This window comes from Trichomycterus rosablanca, chromosome 1 (genome assembly GCF_030014385.1).
Source record: "Trichomycterus rosablanca isolate fTriRos1 chromosome 1, fTriRos1.hap1, whole genome shotgun sequence".
In the NCBI taxonomy this organism is placed as follows: Eukaryota; Metazoa; Chordata; class Actinopteri; order Siluriformes; family Trichomycteridae; genus Trichomycterus; species Trichomycterus rosablanca.
The window spans coordinates 64,585,613-64,598,376 of NC_085988.1; positions in this window are offsets into that span (position 1 = coordinate 64,585,613).

Here is a 12,764-nt window from a genome sequence, read left to right on the forward strand (position 1 = left end):
ATCAACGTGTAAAGAGCAAGAGTGCAAGCCAAAGCTGAACACCCATGATCTTTGATCCCTCAGACGGCACTGCATCATGAACATTGTTCATCAATAGCTGATAAAACCACATGGGTGAGGGATTACTTTGGCAAACCTTTGTCAAGCACTACAATACAGAGTTACATGCACAAATGCCACTTAAAACTTTACTGTGCAAAAAAGAAGCCTTATGTTAACCACGTCCAGAAGCAGCATCAAAGTATTTTGTTGTTATCAGCAACAAGTCCAAAAGCCAGGGTCTGGTATGTGGTTGTGTCAGTGCCCTTGGCAAATCTTGCTGAACCACATGCTGCACACATTACAAGGGCATGGCTGTGAAAGAGGAGGGTACTGGACCTGGCTTCCTGCAGTCCTGACCTGTCCCCAAAAGAGAATGTGTGGAGAATTTTGAAACGAAAAATGTGACAATGACGACCCCGTATTGTTGCACATGTTACAAGCTGTTTTAAAGAACAGTGAGACAAAATAACACCTAAAGCACTTTGTTGCTTGGAATCCTTGATGTCAAAATGTCTTTTAAGTGTTGTGGAATGGAAGCATAACAAAGTGGTAAATGCTTTATGTCACAACTTTTTTTGATTGTTTTGCAGACCTGAAATGCGAAAATGGATATACATATTTAGAAATGGATATTTTGATTTTTTACTGTCTGCAATAAAATAAAGTTAATGTATTTTTTGCATTTCCGTACTGTCCCAACTTTTTATGATTTAGGGTTGTAGTATGGGGTCCAAAAAACTTCCAAATAACTTGCAAACAAAGGACTAGTCGCAAACAAGGATGGTTACAAAACTGTAAAAAATTGTAAGCATAGCTTCCTATTCATTTAAATGAGGTTTGTTCAGTAGAGCAGTGTACTCAGGGAAGTATAATTTTATGGGTGCAGCCATATTCAGTTTATGGACATGCCTTTTTTAAACACTAGTTTAAATAAACACCATGTGATTTTATTAACTCTGCTAGTGACACAGATTTATTAAAATATGGACTGTTTAATTGTTTTTGTGTCATCCTGGAATCTCTGGAATAACACATATGATAAAGATGACAGAGATTTCCCCCCCAATGTGTTTTACCGCAGTGCCAACTGAGCAGCCAAGATGACAGAGATTTATTGAGAAATAGACAAATTAACACTGGGACAGAAAATAAAACAACTAAAAACAATATAAACAGACACAAATCTAACCCTATGTTAAGCTATGCTAAAAACTAAAGCTAATGCTAAATGTTAGTTTATCGCTAAACATAAAGCCCTAACTATAAACTACTAGAAACATAAATGCTAACCGCTATGGTAACAGCTATGCTAAGCTAACACAGTACATAAATTAAACAATGAACTTGGCAAGCAAGGACAAACAGCACCAGAAAAGGACATCACTAAGAGAGGGCTAAAAAAAAGCTAGGACAGGAACCAAGACAGGAGCCAGGACAAAAAATTCTAAAAAATTCTACACACTAGCATGAAGCGTGAACCATAACAAGAATACACAAACACATAATGTCCATCAAAGAAGACTGCAAACGGGGGGGAACTATGTACAGTGGTAACTTGTAACTCGACATCCCCTAAACTCGAAATCTCAACACCCTTCTACGAAAAATGTGTACCCCTAAACTCGACTGTTCCCTTAAACTCGATGTATGTGCAACTGACGCTTTGTTTTGCACTTGGCTTAGGTGGTGCGGTAAAACGTCATCAAAGTGAACATGAGCGAACATGAGACCAATATCCATTTGTGTAAAATAACCATCAGATTCACTCTAAAAGTGTCCACGTACATCTATGTTTAGCTGGATTTTTCTTCTGTTTCACTTTTAAACTTGTGTTATAGCTCGGGGTGCTGAGAAAGTGTAAGAATCAGCTTTTCCAAGAGAGTGTAAAATGCTTATGATTAAAAAAAGCTCAATGTGACTTAATGTATTAAAAGAACGACACAGGAACACTAAACCTCTCTTAATTATTACAGTTCATAAGTTTTCTTCACTAATGAAATTCCTCTCTTGATGTTTTGGTACAGTAAGTCACGATAAGCTTTGTGCACCAGCACACTCCATAGGAAACAATGGCACAGCCAGCGCAAAAGTGCTCATTTGAATGCGCACTTGCTAAACTCGCTAAGTAATACGGTATTCCAAGAACAACCATCTCCACGATTAAGAAAACAATAATTACAAGTAAGGAAACAAGTAATGGTAAAGTGCAGGTTTTATTGTATTTTTTATAGATTTTGTAACTGTTTTTAATTGTATTTCAGTGTTTTTATATTAAATTTGTGTTATTTTTAGTATATAAGTGTCAGAAACAACCCCATTGTTTTACATTAGCCTAAAACAGTTACACAGGACCATGGAACACATTAACAGGTTTCCCATACATCCTTATGGAAAAAAATACCTTGAAACTCAACTCCTTTAAAACTCGCCACCACGTGGTGTATGTGTTTATGTATGTCTATGTAGTATATACAATGACCCACACAACATTCCAAAAAGCAAAGGGTACATTATGTGGTTTACAAACCACTGCTATTTTTAACATTTTCCCCCTATTATCTTACTCTCTTACAGATCCTATCAGCAAAGTCATTTGCATTTGATACCCCTGCTAATGGTGATTATGATGGTTGATAAAGACCTGGACAGCTGATTGGATTAAAGTCCAGAGGGTCAACCACAGAGCAGAAGTACGTCTAAGCTAAAAGTAATTTTTACTGCACAAAAACTTTCCCACACATGACCTAAAGTTGAAGTTCATTTGCCCCATTTAACAGACAATTAAAATAATGAGTAAGGATGGTAGCATTACTTTCCTTATCAGTTAATTCAGAGTAAACTGGGACAATTAGCCTCTAGGCTGTCACAATGTGTGTGGTTTTCTATGAAAAAAGTCATGTGACCTAAAACCAGTCTGTGGTAGGATATGGTCCTGCAACAGAGTTATAAACCTTATGACCACTGCCCATCAAGGAAGGGGTCCACCAAGCTTATGGCCATATAGTGTGCTAAAAAAGTGCAAATTTGCAAGCCTTAGTTCTAGCCACCTTGCCCTGTCCAGATTTAAATAATATTTAACGGGAAAGTCCCCAATACAGAAAGTGAAGACCCCAATACAGAAAACCTGGGACATTCTGCAAAATACAATAAAAAGAAGAGTCTCTATGTTGTTAATTCTTTAAATCTTTAACTGACAAAAGTAGTAAGAAAATATTTCCAATGGCAGTGTACTTTGTAAATATAAACACATCAACAATCTGATGCCTACAACACACTCAAAAAAGTTGGGACAGAGGCATGTTGAGCACTGTGTTCCATCACCTTTCTTATTAATGAGACTTTATAATGGTTTGGGAACTGAGGACACTAATTGTTGCAGTTTTTCAAGTTTCATTCTTCATCTTGCTGGAAGTCTTCAAGTCTTCAGCTGCTCAACAGTCCATGGTCGCCAGTGTCATGATGCACCATACATTTTCAATAGGAGAAAGGTCTGGACTGCAGACAGTTCAGTCAAGCACAAACACTTTGTGTCTATGTAGCCGTGCTGTTGTAGCTCATACGGTATAAGGCCTGGCATCGTCTTCTTAAAATAACTAAACGCTTCTTGGGAAAAGACATCACTTTGATAGCAGCATGTCTCTGTAAAATTTAAATGTAGACTCTGATTCATTTGTTTTTACTAAGAGAATCACACTGGGTCTAGTATACCCCAGACAAGGCAGGGCATAACTCACCCAATACATTATTATCCTACAAGCCTTTCAGCAGTAGCACTGATGCTGGGATTTTACATAATACCCATGTTTACATAAATCTACATAATAACCTACAATTTGTTTAGGAACTGTCAGTATCTAAGACATCTGGAGTGAAACCTAATAGTGGGACTACATTATTTGAGCAGATGTGTGTATTGAAAGATTTATGAGCTGTGGTCGATAAAAGCCAATGAATAACTGTGAAAAGGAGGCTGTTAATTTCACACGATCTGAAAAGTATCTCTCTGGAATAATACAGAGCCAGAGATTTCCCCTGATGATATCTGATAAATGTATGAAGCACATGCCCCCGCAAGCAGCCTGTGATGAGATCGGACCATCTGATTGCAACTTGTTGTGCTGTTTCCTGCTTATGTTTATAAGTCAAGACCAGCCTGACTCAAACTGTGCAGCTATTACATTCCACATTTAGGATCAGGCATGGGACCAACATCAAGCGTTCTCAGCCAGTAATTACAGAGAGTTAAAGTGCATTAAAAAAGTAGAAGGTACAGTATGTGCCCTACAGACAAGTGATATTTTTAACATTGTTCCTCTATTATCTTACTTTCTCACAATAGCTGATCCTATCAGCAAGGTCATTTGCATTTGTTACCACTGCTAACGATGATTATGATGGTTCATAAAGACCTGATTCAATTAGAGACAGAGGGTCAACCACAGAGCAGAAGTCTAGGCTCAAAAGCCAATTGTCTACTGCATGTACATTTGACCAAACATGATTCCATCTTAACAGACAATTAAGATTGCCAGTGATAAAGAGCATCATTTACAACATAAATAATACTAATACGTTTTTTAATTGTTGCAGACAATTTATTAGGGATTTTTTGCACAAATGAATGCCTACAGTTCAAAGAAGGTACACTATATTGCCAAAAGTATTCACTCACCCATCCAAATAATTGAATTCAGGTGTTCCAATCACTTCCATGGCCACAGGTGTATAAAACCAAGCACCTAGGCATGCAGACTGCTTCTACAAACATTTGTGAAAGAATGGGTCACTCTCAGGAGCTCAGTGAATTCCAGCGTGGTACCATGATGCCACCTGTGCAACAAGTCCAGTCATGAAATTTCCTTACTACTAAATATTCCACAGTCGACTGTCAGTAGTATTATAACAAAGTGGAAGTGATTGGGAACGACAGCAACTCAGCCACCAAGTGGTAGGCCACATAAAATGACATAAAAGCGGATGCTGAGGCACAAAGTGTGCAGAGGTCTCCAACTTTCTGCAGAGTCAATCGCTACAGACCTCCAAACTTCATGTGGCCTTCAGATTACCTCGAGAACAGTGTGTAGAGAGCTTCATGGATTGGGTTTCCATGGCCGAGCAGCTGCATCCATGGTGTAAAGCACACCGCCACTGGACTCTAGAGCAGTGGAGACGTGTTCTTTGGAGTGACGAATCACGCTTCTCCGTCTGGCAATCCGATGGAGTGTGTAAATCTTGTGAAAAAATTCCTAAGAGTAATGAATAAATAAAATGTATTTTAACTTTTATTGTAAAATGTATTTTAATTTCCTTACATAGGATAAAGCTATCAGTTGTTAACAATAAAATTAACAAATGCTTAAATAATTATGTAATTTATAATTGTTACATTATAAACCAATTAAGGCGTAGGTAAAACTAAATTTACATTCACAATGTAATTGTATTTTGTAATTTAACTGGTGGAAGAAAATTGAATTCAATTTAGCACCATGGAGAACATTCTCAACTTCCTACAGACTCTGTCTAAAGGTGAGAATCTAATCCAGGCACCAAGAACGCACTGGTGTTGCACTTAATTATTATTTTTACTATTATAAAAATAGATTAGCATTCAAATCATTTACCTAATTAAAACACTTTCTGACAATGGTGCAGTGTGCATAATCGTTTTGGCCAAACATTAATGAGGTGTCAGAAAAAGCCTATTTACAGAACACAGTTATTTTCAACACATCTACAACTATTCATTGTGCCTTAACCACAATTGTTTGCATCCAGAACTAGTCAAACTAGTCTAACAAAACAATTAAAACATTGCTTAGTAAATGTTATTTAGTAAATTTAAAATAAATTAATATGTGGTATTATATATACAACCCCAAATCAGAAAAAGTTGGGACAGCATTGAAAATGCAAATAATAAAAAACACAGAGTTTCTTACATTTACTTTGACTTTTATTTGATTGCAGACAGGAGGAACCTATTTCATGTTTTGTCTGGTCAACTTCATTTCATTTATTAATAGACATCCATTCCTGCATTTCAGGCCTGTGACACATTCCAAAAAAAGTTGGGACTGTAAAGCATTTGCCACTTTGTAATGTTGCCATTCTTTTTCACCACACTTAACAGTCCATTTTTTCCAAAAAAGACCTGGAATGCTGATTCATCTGACCGCAATACATGGTTCCACTGTGTGATGGTCCATCCTAGATGCCTCCGAGCCCAGAGAAATCGACGCAGCCTCTGAACATGGTTAGCATAAGGTTTCTTTTTTGCACAGTAAAGGTTTAAGTGGCATTTGTGCATGTAACTCTGTAGTGCTTGAAAAAGGTTTGCCAAAGTAATCCCTCACCCATATCAGCTATTGTTGAGTGGCAGTTCTTGATGCAGTGCCGTCTGAGGGATCAAAGATCACAAACGTTCAGCTTAAGCTTGCGCTCTTGGCCTTTACTCACTGAAATTCCTCCCGATTCCTTGAATGGTTTAATTATATTATGCACTGTAGAGGGAGAAATATGCAAATCCCTTCCAATCTGTCTTTGAGGTACATTGTTTTTAAACATTTTAATAATTTTCTCACACATTTGTTGACATACTGGAGATCCTCTAATCATCTTTGCTCATCAAAGACTCAGCCTTTCCTGGATGCTGCTTTTGTACCAAACCATGATTATAATCACCTGTTGACATCACCTGTTTGGAATCACATCATTATTTAGTTTTTTCACCTCATTACTAGCCCTAAATTGCCCCCGTCCCAACTTTTTTTGGAATGCAGGCCTGAAATGCAGGAATGGAGGTTTATTAATAAATGAAATGAAGTTGAGCAGATAAAATATGAAATATCTCAGGTTCATCCTGTCTGCAATCCAATAAAAGTGAAAGTAAATGTAAGGAACACTGTATTTTTATTTTATTTGCACTGTCCCAACTTTTTCTATATAATACCATTTACTTAATTTATTTTAAAGAAAAGCTGGGACATTTTGCAAAATGCAATAAAAAGAAAAGTCTTTATGTTGTTAATTCTCTTGAATCCTTATTTAACTGACAAAAGTAGTAAGAAAATATTTCCAATGGCAGTGTACTTTGTGAATGTAAACACATTAAGAATCTGATGCCTACAACACACTCAAAAAAGTTGGGACAGAGGCATGTTTAGCACTGTGTTCCATCACCTTTTTTTATTAATTAGACTTTTTAATGGTTTGGGAACTGAGGACACTAATTGTTGCAGTTTGTTAAGTTTTATTCTTTATTCTTGCTGGAAGTCTTCAAGTCTTCAGCTGCTCAACAGTCCATGGTTGCCGGTGTCTGATTCTCCTCTTCATGATGCACCATACATTTTCAATAGGAGACAGATCTGCAGACAGATCAGTCAAGCACAAGAACTTTGTGTCTATGTAGCCTTGCTGTTGTAGCAATAACCACACGCTTCTTGGAAAAAAACGTCACCTTGATAGCAGCATGTCTCTCTAAAATCGAAATGTACAGTCGGATTCATTCATTTTTACCTAGAGAATTGCAATGGGTCTGGTATACCCCAGACAAGGCACCAATTTATGGCAGGGCATAACTCACTCACACAGTCATTCACGTCATCACACCTTGGGGCTGTGTTTAGAGGTGATGACTAAACCCTGATACCAAGGACATACAGTATGTTACTGTGCAGCGCCCACTTTTCCAAATGTGCCCTCTTATTACTCTGCCTGGTTTTCATGGGAACAAAAGTCCATACATTACCGGGTAGATGAAACACTGAGGTGATAGTATTACCAAATTGAAGAGACACTTGGAGAGCATTAAAAAAATTACTTATCATGACAAATATATTTTGTAGACATGTATCTGTTCTGTCTCTCTACAGCAGGGGTTTCTTAACTGTAGGTAGTGACACATAGAAGCACAGCCTACACCTTTGTTTTAGGCTTATTAATAAATTTATTCATATGTAAGTGTAGCCTACAAGGCTAGCTTTTGTCCACTGGTGTGGCTCTCTGCAGCCTGGTAAACAGAATGTTTGAACACCACTGCTTTAAACTTCTGGGAAAACATTGGCCAAGCCCACAATATCCTCCTGAGACCCAGAAAAAAAAGGTTGAGATATTTTGATTTAATTTTTTTGATAATTTAAGTATTGTGGTTAGTACAAAAAAATTTTCAACAATGTTATTTATTTGTTTTTATCATCTGTTCTTTATAGTGGACATCAGGTCTTGTTTGATCAAAAAAATTTAATGGTGTAATGTAATAATATTGTATTATTATTGTATTATTTTTGTATAGATTTCGATTAAAATCTTAGAGTGGAACTTTTTTCTTTAAACTGCATTTACTTAAATAGTCACCTAAAGATCAAATCACACAGCATTTACAGCATCACAAATGGTATAACAGGAAGCAGTTTTTTGTCTTTGAAAAACACACAAAAACATGTTACAATTAATACATTTGACAAATGTTTTCCCTTTGCATCCTGCTCTTCTGCATGGTAATACATGTACTGCATTCAGCATTTTTGGCCCCATATTTTTTTACATCGTCATTGGGCTGAGGTTCAACAGGCCTCCTCTTCTCCCAGCTGTACAGTCTGGTCTACCTCTTCTTCATCTTCTGACAGCTCTAACTCTGCATCATTTCTGAATAAAATCTTCTCTGCCTTACTCAGCCCTTTGCTTCCTTAGGCTAAAAACAGGGGGTAGTAAGTCCAACTGTCCACTACAAAGGACATTGAATGAATGTTGTGTTTTGAAAGGGGTGAAATTGCTGTACATTTCTGAAATCTTTCTAAATTGAAGTTAAGACTCTTATATTGATGAAACAATTTGATTATTAGCAACAGAAACATAATGTCAGCAACAACTGCTTGCTTGTTGCCATAAAATGTGGAATATGAGATTGTAGCAACTCTGAAAAGAAAGTTCATGCGTTATGTTTGCCACACTCCCACAAATGTGACATTCCTAAAAAGCCCAGGATGTACTCTATATAGAACAGTGGTACTCAAATGGATTGCATAAATGGTGCTTGAGTTAGAGATCTCGGACACATGTCCACCACAGAGGACAAAAATGAATTGCTGGGTTTTAGGAGGATAAGATGGTTTTGGCCTGGTGAGTTCAGAATTAAACCCTACAGTGTATCACAAAAGTGAGTACACCCCTCACATTTCTGCAGATATTTAAGTATATCTTTTCATGGGACAACACTGACAAAATGACACTTTGACACAATGAAAAGTAGTCTGTGTGCAGCTTAAATAACAGTGTAAATTTATTGTTCCCTCAAAATAACTCAATATACAGCCATTAATGTCTAAACCACCGGCAACAAAAGTGAGTACACCCCTTAGTGAAAGTTCCTGAAGTGTCAATATTTTGTGTGGCCACCATTATTTCCCAGAACTGCCTTAACTCTCCTGGGCATGGAGTTTACCAGAGCTTCACAGGTTGCCACTGGAATGCTTTTCCACTCCTCCATGACGACATCACGGAGCTGGCGGATAGTCGAGACTTTGCGCTCCTCCACCTTCCGCTTGAGGATGCCCCAAAGATGTTCTATTGGGTTTAGGTCTGGAGACATGCTTGGCCAGTTCATCACCTTTACCCTCAGCCTCTTCAATAAAGCAGTGGTCGTCTTAGAGGTGTGTTTGGGGTCATTATCATGCTGGAACACTGCCCTGCGACCCAGTTTCCGGAGGGAGGGGATCATGCTCTGCTTCAGTATTTCACAGTACATATTGGAGTTCATGTGTCCCTCAATGAAATGTAACTCCCCAACACCTGCTGCACTCATGCAGCCCCAGACCATGGCATTCCCACCACCATGCTTGACTGTAGGCATGACACACTTATCTTTGTACTCCTCACCTGATTGCCGCCACACATGCTTGAGACCATCTGAACCAAACAAATTAATCTTGGTCTCATCAGACCATAGGACATGGTTCCAGTAATCCATGTCCTTTGTTGACATGTCTTCAGCAAACTGTTTGCGGGCTTTCTTGTGTAGAGACTTCAGAAGAGGCTTCCTTCTGGGGTGACAGCCATGCAGACCAATTTGATGTAGTGTGCGGCGTATGGTCTGAGCACTGACAGGCTGACCCCCCACCTTTTCAATCTCTGCAGCAATGCTGACAGCACTCCTGCGCCTATCTTTCAAAGACAGCAGTTGGATGTGACGCTGAGCACGTGCACTCAGCTTCTTTGGACGACCAAAGTGGACCCTGCTCTTTTAAAACGCTGGATGATCTTGGCCACTGTGCTGCAGCCCAGTTTCAGGGTGTTGGCAATCTTCTTGTAGCCTTGGCCATCTTCATGTAGCGCAACAATTCGTCTTTTAGGATCCTCAGAGAGTTCTTTGCCATGAGGTGCCATGTTGGAACTTTCAGTGACCAGTATGAGAGAGTGTGAGAGCTGTACTACTAAATTGAACACACCTGCTCCCTATGCACACCTGAGACCTAGTAACACTAACAAATCACATGACATTTGGGAGGGAAAATGACAAGCAGTGCTCAATTTGGACATTGAGGGGTGTAGTCTCTTAGGGGTGTACTCACTTTTGTTGCCGGTGGTTTAGACATTAATGGCTGTATATTGAGTTATTTTGAGGGAGGAATAAATTTACACTGTTATATAAGCTGCACACAGACTACTTTTCATTGTGTCAAAGTGTCAATTTGTCAGTGTTGTCCCATGAAAAGATATACTTAAATATCTGCAGAAATGTGAGGGGTGTACTCACTTTTGTGATACACTGTATATATAATATTTGGTTGGCAATATTTTTCAACTGTTTGAAGACATTTTTGCTAAATGGGAAAAAACTGACTAATCTTCTTTCAAGATTCAACATTTTAAAAATTATTTTATCAATTTGTAAATAATTTGTTGTTAAAACCATTTAAAGCTTAATATTTGCTATTTATGCTTGGCCCATTTTTGCCCAGAGGTTTACAGGAAATGATCTCCTGATACATTGTTATGCAATGGTGCTGGTATCAGTCAGCAAATGGGCTTTATATAAGGTTGGAACATTGACCACCAGCTCGGACTGAAGAAGTCACTTGGATGAGTGATGAAACATATCTCTACACCATCTTTGTGTCCAGATGAACTGATTCAACTTTGTTGGATTGTGTACCAGGATTATTGAGCATGCATCAAAATATTACCACATGGGTTTTGCAATACTTTGACAAACTGCTGCTAAGAAAATATTTTGTTTTTTTTGTTTTCAGTAATCTGTCTGTCTCTCTTTCTGCCATGGATTAAAGTGAAAATCTGCATGGTAAAGTGAAGTGAGTAAAGTGAGCTTTACATTGCCATGAACCCTAAGGCTGCCACTCAGCAACATGCCGTGTGATTAGCAACAAACTTTATTCAAGGTTTAAACTTTAAACTTTAAAGTGACAATTTTGAAGCACAGGGTTTTTGTGAGGCAGCATCTTAGCCAGTACAAGGCAAAGTTTGCTTACTGTGAACAGTGTCATTTAAATGTTAGCAGTTTCTAATTTATTCCCTGGTTTATTTAGTTTCAGCAGCTTCTAATTTATATCATCCTCTTAAATTTCAGCTTGAGGTGACAGTTTGAGTTTCTTCACTGTTTATATTGAAGAAAAGTCACCAACTGAAATCATTAACACGAAATTTTCTGAACTAAATGTGGTTGGGGTTTGAAAGAACTTGACTGGATTGCACAGAGACCTGACCTCAATCCTAATTTATTACCTTTGAGAAGAATTGACTTGCATATTAAGAGTCACACCCTAGCAGCCAACATTAGATGCAACTTAGATGTTTAATTTTCTGAGGAGAGACCAGCTTCATAATAATGTTTTATGCATTATTTATTTTTAATTTTTGACAGCTGTTACATCATTAAACCTTTCTGTACCATGCACGTTGGGGGGAAGGGTGAGGTGAAAATTTGACATGAATAAACAGCTCAAGTTGTTCCAGTCTCGCTTTGTGTCACACTGACTGATGTTCTAGGAATTTCATTTCCTTGCATAACTACAGACACACAGTGCCTCAAGGGCAAAAAAACAACAATTAGTTCTGTTAGCAAATCAAGGTCTAATAACTCAAATGGACACATACACAAACTTAGACTCATTACAAGTACTGATAGCAAATTTCTGTGCTGTTTTCTTCTTCTTAACATCACTCCCACACATTGCTTCATTCCGACAGAATTGGCACAGTGTATTAATGCTTAGCCAGAACATTAACCATCGCATCCTCTTTTCACAAAAGGAAAAACAAGGAGAAATCAGCAGTTTTATGAAATGCTCATCTGTAGGACATGTAGCAGTTGTTTAACTCAAGAGTTAAGAAGCGACAGTCCCAGAGAATGTTATATTTTCTACAGCCTTTGCACTTTACATTTACATTTTCAGCATTTAGTAGATGCTCTTATCCAGAGTGACTTACAGAAGTGCTTCCAGAAGTGCCTGCAGCAGAAGTGCTTAAACATTTCCTACTCTAGTTTAAGTAGACAACAGTTCAGAAACACAAACCTGCTGAAACCTTCATGTTAGGTCTCAGCTTAAGTGTTTATTAAAGACATGGGTTTATAATCGTTTTTTGAAGACGTTGAGGGACTGTGATGTTCGACAACAGAGGAAGCTCATTCCTCCAGTTGGGTGCTAGTACAGAGGAGAGTCTTGATGCGTGTCTTCCTTGAGTCCTGGGTGGAGAATTAAGGCGGA